The following is a 10,856-nucleotide window of genomic DNA, read 5'->3' on the forward strand; positions in this document are numbered from 1 at the left end:
TCACCCAAGCGCGTCACCCTAAACCCGCTTGCCTAACCCTCAGCGCTTCCTCGTCCGAGTTAATTATAGTTTCTTCGTGATGCTAACAATGAAGAGCGTCCATAATTCTATCTTTGCAAAGCGCCTCATGCGTGCATCAACACAACCATGAAATTCAATAGTCTACGTGCGTTTTAAAAGTGTTTCATGACGGGATTTATTTTTGCACCAGTGAATATCACTAAGGACTTTAAAAAATTCTAAAAGAAAAAAAAATTACGGAAGTGCTCCTTATTTATTTCCTACATACGTTTATACGATAAAATAATTATTTTTGCTAGATTCAAAAATATTTCTTTTAATGCCATTAACAGAAGAAATTAATAAATAATTCGGGGTTAAAAATATTTTTTAATAATTTTAAAGTAATAAAAAAATTTTCTAAAAATTTTTTAAACTTAGTTCATATGTGTGTAAATTTTTTTTTAAATTTTATTTAAATATGTTCATAATTTTTTTTTTTATCGTGAAAGAGAATAGCAATGAACAAGTCGAAAGCTATGTAACCGGGTTCTTGCAACGACGCACAGTTTGTCTGCCGCATTCCGTGCCACTCGATCAAGAGAGGTCGCGATCGATTATTCAATTAGAAATTAAATGCGCGAGCATACAGGCAGCATCGTCTGTAGGTGCACATCGCCGCCGTATGCGGTCACATGCGTTGCATTCATGCCGGCTACTTTACGACACACTGCACCGAGGCAGCCACGCAAGATTCTCGATTACGTTACCTCTTGTTTAGTCTACTTTGCGATAAAGCGGATACTCGCGACCAATAGCAAAACGAGGATCAAAATACTACAACGTTAACTACCTGTTCGATGCAGGAAACGCAAAAGCGCGTGAGGAAGCGTTCAGATTTCCGCGACACATGTAGTTCCACGCATTAAAATCTCTGCAAAGAATCAAGGTCCAAACGTTTCATTGAAGCAAGTACACCACGAACTATTGAATATTATCATACTCATAAAAATATGAATATACTTAAATTAATTAAAAAAAATTTTTTTTTTTAATTTTTATCCTTATTTTTCTTAAAAATAACATAATATTTACGTAAAATTCTATTCCGTACTTGAGAAAAATACTGATTTAAAATATTACTGAATTATTCAACGGTGCATCTTGACCGGTCACTTCCGGACGTGTACGTGCTACAATGTGGATCGCATCGGATTAACCGTGTGATTCTCGACGGTCGCTGATTCGAGCTACTTTGCGCCAGTCGCGGAACTGAGCACGCGGTATTATCTCCGCGGTCATCTTACGAGGTACGATCGTACAAAGTATTCGATCGAAAGGTAGCGAGAGGCCAGATTTGGTAGAAGGTGGAAATTCGGCGCGACGAAAGCTAGCGGTGTGTCGACTTCACGAGTCACCTCGAATCGAGTCACTTGTTAGTAACGCCGGCTTCCTGACCTACATACCGCGACCGCCATATAACAAACGTAACACTTTATAACCGTGTGTGCACTCACGAACGGGTGAACGAATGCATCGAACACATATCCATATCGTGCATGTATATGTGTGCGCCGCACACCTACACCGAGCAACTGGTTTTCCTTCCTAACGATTCCCCTAGACCCTACCTACACTTAAAAGATTATGATTCTCGAATTCAATCTGAATTCGAACCTGAACAAACCATAGTTGCCGTTCATTTAAAAGCCATTCACAATTCTCATTGCAGAGAAAGAATAATTATTAAATAATTCATAAAGAACAAAATGTATAATGGTACAAAAAAAAAAGGCAAATGTAATTGTCAATGTAATTATCGATGTAATTGCAATACGCGATCTTGCCAATTAAACGTTCGTCAACGGATAATTATCACTCTAAAAGTAATTAGTTTGTTATATATTACATAGCTATTCTGTTCACTCGGCTAAAGATGCGTTCTTATTGCAATACCGGCAATATGTGTGAAAAATTAAATTAGCAAAGCAACCGATAATAAGAGAACATACGATTCCACGTTGCTCGTAGTCAATTAGCCGCTGCGGATTTGCACAAAATGAGTATTACGCGTGAATTATCTTGCGGTACTTTGCTACAATTTTATGCAAGGAATTTCCATTCGTCGGCTCACGCATTTTATATGTACGATACGTCGGTTTCTTGGAAATAGTTACGGTATTGTTCCCGGAACAATTATTGCACTTTCTGTAATAGAACTTATAAGGAGAGAAAATTAAGTAATTCGAACATTTTGTCTCATATCGTTAACGTCGTTATACGCAAAGAGAAAGGAAGAGAAGTGGCTGGATTATATTACCGCTACAATTTTTCGACGCTTCCTCGCAAAATATCTATTAAAGATACGAAACTTTCCTTATTACAAGCTTCCTCATTGTATAAATCGTGCTCATCGCTCGGTATTTCGTTATTTTTGATCGCGGAACAGGTCGGGAATACCATTTTATCACCTTAATCATTTAGAGAAACGGCCGCCGTATAAGGAATTCCAGCCGTGCGATCTAAATTCATCTTAACTGCAAAAAGTAGGAACTATTAAAACGTTTCTCTCTTACCTTTCACCTCGACTGCCAAGTACGCAATGACGATTAAATTTCGCGACTCTCTACTGCGTCACCAGCTTTGCGCGCGTTATTAAATCTTCGGAGAATTCGTTGTATAATTATTGAATGACTCGAGCACGTACCTATAAAGTTGAACGCGAGTTCGTTGACCGGTATTCTAATCTGATAGAACCGAACGCAAGCTTATCCGTTAGTCATACTGAGAAGAGAGAGAACTTGATATTTATGATACCACTTCTTCATTTCGTGCGTGCGTAACACGATCGAATAATTGACGTCTTTGAATTTCCGAGTGATTCCAACGAGGAATATAATTGCACTCCGATTGATTTTTTTTTCTTAAATCAACTACTTCCTCGGAATACAGAGCAATATTAATTATTGTCTAGACACTGGTCTTTTTCTAAATTCCATACGCCTTTGTAGGAATCTCGTTTCAGATAAAGAGAATTAAATTTTTCAAACTGAATACCAAACAACATTCCATTACAGATTTGTATCCAACGTACCGAGTGTAAGGAAGATTCGATCTCTCCGTGCAATCACCGTACGTGTAAATTTACTATTGCAAAAAGAAGAAAAACTTTTGTGTACTTTTTTCCCAGAGCACGCATGCATGCTGCTGGTATAACTTAAATTGTTCTTCGCGCGTGTGTGATGGGTTTATTTTTTTTCCCGCAGCCTGCCTACTGCACATCATCGCTACTACGGGCTCGTACGACCCCGATCTAGCCCGTCGGAAATTTGTTAAGAAAGCCGATGCCTATGGAAAGTCAAAGCAGCGAGGAGATGGAAGACGGCGATATAGTTGCGATTATATTGTTGTCCGCTCGTATGCGCAATGCGCATAAATTTTCTCACACGCGGCCATGCGTTTTCCACTACCATTGTGCATCTTGCACTCTTGTGTAACTTTAATCGATTGATCAAGCAACGAGTTAATTCACTAGCGACCAATTAATTCAATGGAGAAGGAAGGGCACGATTTTTCTGTAAAGGCCTTTCCGGCGAACTTGCAATTGCACCACGAATTGCGGCTAGAAAAGTCCTTTATAAACGAAGGTGCGTTATGTCTCGATTGCGTAAGAAATAATTTGTCTTCGTTTACGGGGAAAGTTGTGAAATTTTTCATGGCTATTAAATAGCGGTAATATCCGACTTGCAACGAGTATGCACATCAGTGCGCATGGCATCGCGATAATACATTCAAATGAAAACATTGTAATGCACGCAGCGTCGCCTGATCTCTAATCGTCTAATAGCGCCCTTTATCCCGCTTTCACTGCGCCCGAACGTCAAAGTGATGAAATCACGTGCGTGTAAATGCATTGCGGGAAAATACAGTAAAACTTTTTTCAGTCGGTTCAATATAAAATCTAGAAATTTCCAAGAGAATAACAAGATATAAATATTAAAGTGTATAATGAACGACGTTGAGTGCATTAAATATTTTAAAGTGAACGTGTTTAACAGAAAGACATGCGACTCACCGACCACATTTTTGCGCAGCAACACGGAGTTGATGATACAGCGACAGTGATCTATAACATTACAAATAAAAAAATATAATTGTAGAGATATTTGAATTAATGTCTACTGTTAAAAAAAAAAAGAAAAAATTACGCATCTCTAATCACTTTTTCAATTAAATATTTAAAAATCAATATATTTATAATTAAAGCGATAAAAATTAGTTAAAGATGTAAAGAAAAAGAGACACTTACCATAGAGTTGCTCCGCTAATACGGGATGTTTCTTCCAGGTCTCCGCCTCCTCCTCCTCTCAGGGTGACTGCACGAGATGGGTCAAATCCTCAACTCCTTTATCGTCTCCGTGAAAAAAATTCTGTAAGTAACATAAAATTAGATAATTGCTATAGTTATTTTTGTTTTCTTTCATTTTTTTATTATAGATTAATTAATTTATTTTTGTTAAAATTAAATAACCGCGTAATAAGAAATTAGAAATATTACGTACGAAGTCTTCACTTCACTAATACTCTCCGCGTTGATATTATCAATCGTAAAAATTAACTCGCTGTACCCCGATAGCTGTATTCGACAAATACAAAAGAATTTCACTTTCGTATGAAGCTCTGCGTAATCTACGTAATTATTACGTGCTCGACATCCGGCTTATGCGACTCTGGAATTCGGTAGCCCAAGTTACATACGCCGTCCGCTTCAATTGTGCGGTTAGGAATCACACGCAAAGCGATGATGTTGGCACTACGCGCGTCCCGCGATCTCTCAGCTTACAAATAGATATATTACTTACTGTGAAACGAGGATAGCTGATCGTAGGTGCTCTCTGTATACAGAAGATAAACTAATTTGCGCTGGGGTTGCATTCTCGTTCGTCAAATGTGCACGAAACTTCCGATTCGAACGACGCGTCTTCTTCGTAGATGCTGCTTAGTTAGCCACCCGCGGGGAAAAGAAACCACCGCGCATGTGTCGCGCTTGCAAACGTTCCAACGTCCAGCCACTTTGTCAGTTTTAATTGCTAGAAAATTAAAAAAAAATTATGCACCAAACATTATATAAAATATTAATTAAATATTAAGTTTACTGTATCGCGAATCTGTAATAAGTAGATCGCGATATTTGATCAATTAAATAAATTATTTGTAGTTCATCTAATTAATCGTAAAAAAAATATAATTAATATTTGCATGATCAAAGTTATATTCAGAAAAACTGTTTCAATGTAGCCATGTAAGATTTATACACGTCTGCGTAGTTTATCGCTAAAAAATAATAAATACTAAAAAGTTTTCTCTAACGCAAAAAAAAAAGAAAAAAACAATAGTAAATGCTTGTAATATCTACTTTTTTAAATTATACACTTTTGGAATATTTCTCTTGATAATTGTACACGTCAGGTAGGTATTTATACTAACGTGAATTGTTTAGAATAACACGTTTGGTTTCAAAGCGGCGGAAAGGTTGATCTTCTATTGCATGCTTTCTCTCGTAATTAGAGTACAAAATATATCTGCTATTAATTGCAAAAAAAATTATCATTAACCTTGTCACTGTCTCAACTTGTGTCTTGATCCCGTCAAGTCATAACAACAAATCTTTATTACATCCAACATTGAAAAGTTTCCTCTCGAGTCTTTCTCTTTTTAATTGGATGCTCTCACCGGAATCGTTTCGATTAAATACTTTTGGTTGGCGAATTTTACGAAAAAAAAAAATAAAATAAAATAATAAAATAAAAAAATTCTGCTATATCATCCGAAAAGAGGTCACTCAAGAGGTCCCGAGAGAATTATTTATCGTCACAATTCTTGACTAATTTAGAAAGCAGTTGGCGCCCAAAAGAGTCGTTACATACCGGAATAAAAAAACGTTTGCATAAGTAAGCGTATAAATGTTCCGCAGACTTTCATCCGTGAAAAGAAGTTTCTTTTACTTTCAATTAGGAAAATGTTTTTATAAATAATTTTTAGAAAACAACCATTAATTATTTCATCATTTGAAATTGAGTACGTGTAATTCCTACCACGGGCGTGTCGTAATTACACCTTTTGTGTACGACCTAAATATTTCAAAAATATATCGTAAACTAAATTTTTGTAATTCTCTCACGTCTGATCTCCGCAAAGTTCGAGGCCTGAATGTGAAATTTACTCGCATTGCTCACAAAATAAGTTCCTTACGTCAATATCAATTTCTAAAAAAATAAAAAAAAAATAAAAAAACGTTGCATTCGGTTCTTACATGGCTACTTGATACAGCGATATGCTTAACAGCAGATGACGTTGGCGCATTCAATAGGCATAAAAAAATCTTTGACGCTTTCATAATTCTACGAATCCAGTTGGACATGATAGGACTACGAGAATCGTCGCTTTCTCCTCGGGGTTTACGCCGATTGACGCACGCCTCCACCGGCACGCTTTCGAAGACTTTAAAAAATGAAGTTAATGCGATTCTGCAACATTCTCTGAATATTCTGTTCTAAAGTTATGAGACCGATTAAATGATAATTTGTCAATGTTGCAGCGCATCGTGTTTGATAATAAATTAACGACCCGCGGTTTGCTTTTTGAAGCGCACAATACCAAGCAAAACTACGAGTGGCACAACGCAATGGCGCAAAACGGTGTTTTTATGCGATAAGACTCGGGACATTAACGCAGCATAGACTGTAGCATGCAAGTAACAGATGCAAAACCGTTACTGTGCTCGGTTTCGATTCCCCGACAGATAATACGTATAGTTTGCCCGCGCCGTTGCTGAACTTATTCATCTGAGACAGTATTCTTTCGTAACGAACAAACGTATAACTGTACGCGCGAGAGAGACTTCAATCCTCTGTTTAACACGTAAACGTGAAGTCAAGCATCGCCATCGTGAGCAAACACTCGCTTTTGCACGCAACGTGCAGATAATAAAATAATGTCTTAAACAATCGATATGTAATTATTTCAAGTAGGCTTAAAGCTTAATGTAAATGAGTCGAATTAACGATAAAAGATTAATAAGTTACATATATACAGAATGCTGTAGAGTTTCGCAATATTGAAAGACTCGATCTAAGATCTATAGAAAATCGACCTAAGAGTCCAAACTGCAATTAAATTTCCTATTTTTACTTGCGCTAAGGGGACAGCGAATTGACTACTTAAGATCGATTAACTTGTACCTCACGTCGAATTAGCCGAAGTGATAAAGTGAAACTCGATAAGGTCAGTAACCGAAAGACTTCGGAGAACGTATGTCGTCATTGTTGGATCACAATGGGAGAGGTGTACGTCAAGAAACACGGAGGCGAAGATTTGTAAGGAAGATGTCAAATGAGTCACAGTACACAGTTGACTCGGCACGTATTGCTTTCTCCGTTCCGACGATCGTCGAGGTCCGGATGAATATCGCGTCATCGCCGAGATCCTCGTCGCCACGATTTCCTCCGACCTCGTTTCGCGCACGGCCTTCTCACGCTGCGCGAAAAGAGACGTGATTTTCACGCTTCGATGGAAATTCCACGGGATGGGAATGAAGCTGGGAGCTGACTGGAATTAGAAGAAAAAAAAAGATGTAATCGATGCGCGGGACGAGTCGCGCGAAGAAATTTCACTATCCTTCCACGACAAACGCCAAAGTAGGTTTCGGAGGAAAGGTGCAATGACCCGATTCGATTAACCTGTAACGCACCACACGATGACGCAGCCTCTTCCGGGCTCAAGATCTTAAGGTGCATTACAGCTGAAGTAGGCCTGTGTCGCATAATGATATAATATCACGTTAGAAACCAAGAAATATTTAAAATACTCAAAGAAATTAAAAATTGTTAGAAAATATTTTAAAAAATTAAATTCTATTATCATATTAAAATTGATTAAAAAAAAAAAAAATTATGATACTACTTGATTGACGAAGTCAAGATCAAATCGCCTAGATAAAACTTGTTTAATTTTATTCAACAAATTATTACGTAAGTATAGTATTAATAAATTTCATCCGTGTGATTGTCGTAACAAGAAAAAATTTTTCGATATTCTATAAATCGGAATTTTCTACGATCTGTTAATGTACGTTCAATTGATTTCGATAGCGGCATTAGTGACAGACGACGTTGGTCACTGACTTCGAAATCGGCGTTTAGTGAAGAGGAACACACTCAAGGCGACGGCGATGCAGTAAGTAGTTTCACCGTGTTAAATTAACCGAACGCCGATCAAATCGATCGAAACGGGATAATGTCCGTAAAGAAGAATGTAGCGCACTGTGAAAGTTTTGCCCCTCGAAAAGGGTCGAACGCGGAGGGAATGTCATCCCCAATTTGCGACTGGATGCATGATTGGCGCGTTCATAATTAGTGAATGTTCCCTGCTGGACGAAATGACGCGGAATACAATTACATCTCCGTGATGTTGCCAAATCCGTAATCAACAGTCATTGCAAAATTATCTCATTTAGCATTCGCTCGATCCTGCTCGTTTAGCGATCGAAAGTTGCAAAAATAGATTATTTCATGTAGCAATGCTACACGTTAATTTCACATGTCGCAAAATAATAAGTTTCATAATTTAATTATCCGAATTGGTTAAGAACTGTTCCCCCAACAAATTGAATTTTCTTGCGTTAACCTCATCTCTTCTATCTCACTTTTTCTATTATTTATTCATTTTCAATCAGAAGATATCAAACGCGATAAAGTGATAACTGCGGGAGATGATTGTAATCGCGATAATAATATTATAGTATTTTAGTCTTTAGATTACGTTAGTCACATATTATAAAACGATTTTTTTTAAACATTAACACATGCATATTTTCTCGTGAGAAACGTGATACCACGATAGATGTACATTTTCTTTTTTACGAAGATAAAACTTTTTATAGAACGACACATCGTTAACACCTTAATGAAATTAACATAAATTAATCTAATGAATACAAGTAGCTTCCCAATACGCGATTGTCCATTTCAGACAAAACGTATCTTTTTTTTTCTATCCCGCAGGCAAATCCCAACCGTAAATATTCTCGTAAATACCTGATTGCTAATTTGCATCTAATGCAAATCGCATTAAGAGCTATTTCAAGATAATTCCGCGTGTGTCCACCTCTCTCTCCGATGGGAAAGACGGAGCCGTCAGCTCTAAGAGGAATACCGACGAAACCTTGAGAGATCGGGACTTCATTATAAAGCACACGATTACACGTTGAGCGCCCGGAGAATGACTAGATAATAAGAAATGAGAGATCGCAATCGGATCCTATCTATTTTCCCACGCTCGTCCCAGTATTGTCAGGCGTTGGCGAAAACGGTCGTACCTTTCTTCTGCGAGAAACGAATCTCGCGGTCGCAGGAAATCGAATTCCGAACAATTTCTATCGATCACCGCCGCCGTGCTTCGCGCTTATCGGCGGCATTTCTCCCAGTATTGTTATCGCTCGATGCATATTTCCGCTTTTGCTTTCACCGTTCCCGCGACGTTAGACACTCGCAGGAAAGCTGGTGAGACAATACTCACGTTTCCGCTACTAATTCCATCCGAGGGACACTATCAGCGAGATCCGAGCCGTTTGATCTGTGTTCCGCGTGTGCGTAACATTTTACTCGGTGCAGAGTAGATCGAACAATTTCCTCGAGGAATATGGTATCTGCAAGGGGAAGCTATATGATAATCTCACGCTATTAAGATTGCGAGATAGCGATTTAAACATTACAAGTCTGTTGCTAAGATTTACGTCGTGGTGGTTTACCTCGGAGTCAGAAAGCGCCGGTACTGTCTCCCAAAGATAAGTACTTAAACTCTGTAGCACTAATGATGTCCAATTGCTACGTTATTATTTATTTATTCAATTCCTAACCTCTGAAAAGACATATTTTAATGACATTTATAATACATTTGATGCTTTCGATTCCGAGCGTTCAATGACTTTATTGATTTGCCAACGTAAACTTATAAATAATTAATAATTAAATATATTCGCAATAAATTATTCAGAGAAGTCCTTTGTGTCGGCTTAAAATGTTTCACGTATGCAAAAAATTACTTTGCATATGCATGTAAATGTGGCTCTTTTGTCGAAGTGATTTAAACAAATTTTATATACCTTTCATGAACGTCGCAGTTCATCCTCCTGTCGTTCTCCAGATTACTCATACAGCAAAGGTGATTATTCTTTTTATATCCCATTTTTGTCTTCTCCTTCGCCTTCATTTTATGGAATTCCTCGAGTCTTGTCTTCCAACAATTAGGGACACCACACTTCTGTAAGGTTATCGCGAAAGTGCGATGACAAGTTTTTGTACTCTATTAAGAAAACGAATGTTTGACCATGATCGGACTGATCAGACTTACTTACAGCCTCACGTAATCTCACGTTAAACCACATTAAACTCACTTTACACTTTCGTTAAATACTTTTCGCACACAACGGTTTTCAACACAGGTTTAGGAATTAAACTCAAATGACGATCGCGAATGAATCACCCATTTGCAAATGGTTACGCTGCTTTAATCAAGATGGTGACATCTCTCGACAACTTCGCGAGACTTGGCGATGATCGATAAGATAGAAAATTATTACACGATATTACCCGATACACACATTCATATGTATATACGTAATAATATTTATCAGTCTCACTGTATTACGATTCTCTTGTAATGTTATTACAACCAATGTCGGTAATATATTAATAATAATTCATAATTAATTGTAACAAATCCGATTTTTCGCCAGCTTAGTTTCCCGACGGTGACCCGCGATCTCCCGCGAAGCGAACTATTGCGCATGCGTGGAA

At 37.8% G+C, this 10,856-nt stretch overlaps 1 long non-coding RNA gene across 2 annotated transcripts; it reads right to left on the reverse strand.

The window, feature by feature from the left end:
* Positions 1-3,451: 3,451 nt before the first annotated feature.
* LOC139105720 (uncharacterized) lies at positions 3,452-10,837 on the reverse strand. Of its 2 annotated transcripts, XR_011546229.1 has the most exons (6): positions 10,163-10,837; positions 9,809-9,918; positions 9,577-9,706; positions 4,863-5,090; positions 4,310-4,430; positions 3,452-4,126 (listed from the first exon to the last, which is right to left on the reverse strand). It is a non-coding gene; the product is annotated as an uncharacterized lncRNA (long non-coding RNA). The 2 variants fall into 2 exon arrangements; XR_011546230.1 differs by lacking the exons at positions 3,452-4,126; positions 4,310-4,430 and adding an exon at positions 4,504-4,730.
* Positions 10,838-10,856: the final 19 nt, after the last annotated feature.

This window comes from Cardiocondyla obscurior, linkage group LG09 (assembly GCF_019399895.1).
Source record: "Cardiocondyla obscurior isolate alpha-2009 linkage group LG09, Cobs3.1, whole genome shotgun sequence".
NCBI lineage: Eukaryota > Metazoa > Arthropoda > Insecta > Hymenoptera > Formicidae > Cardiocondyla > Cardiocondyla obscurior.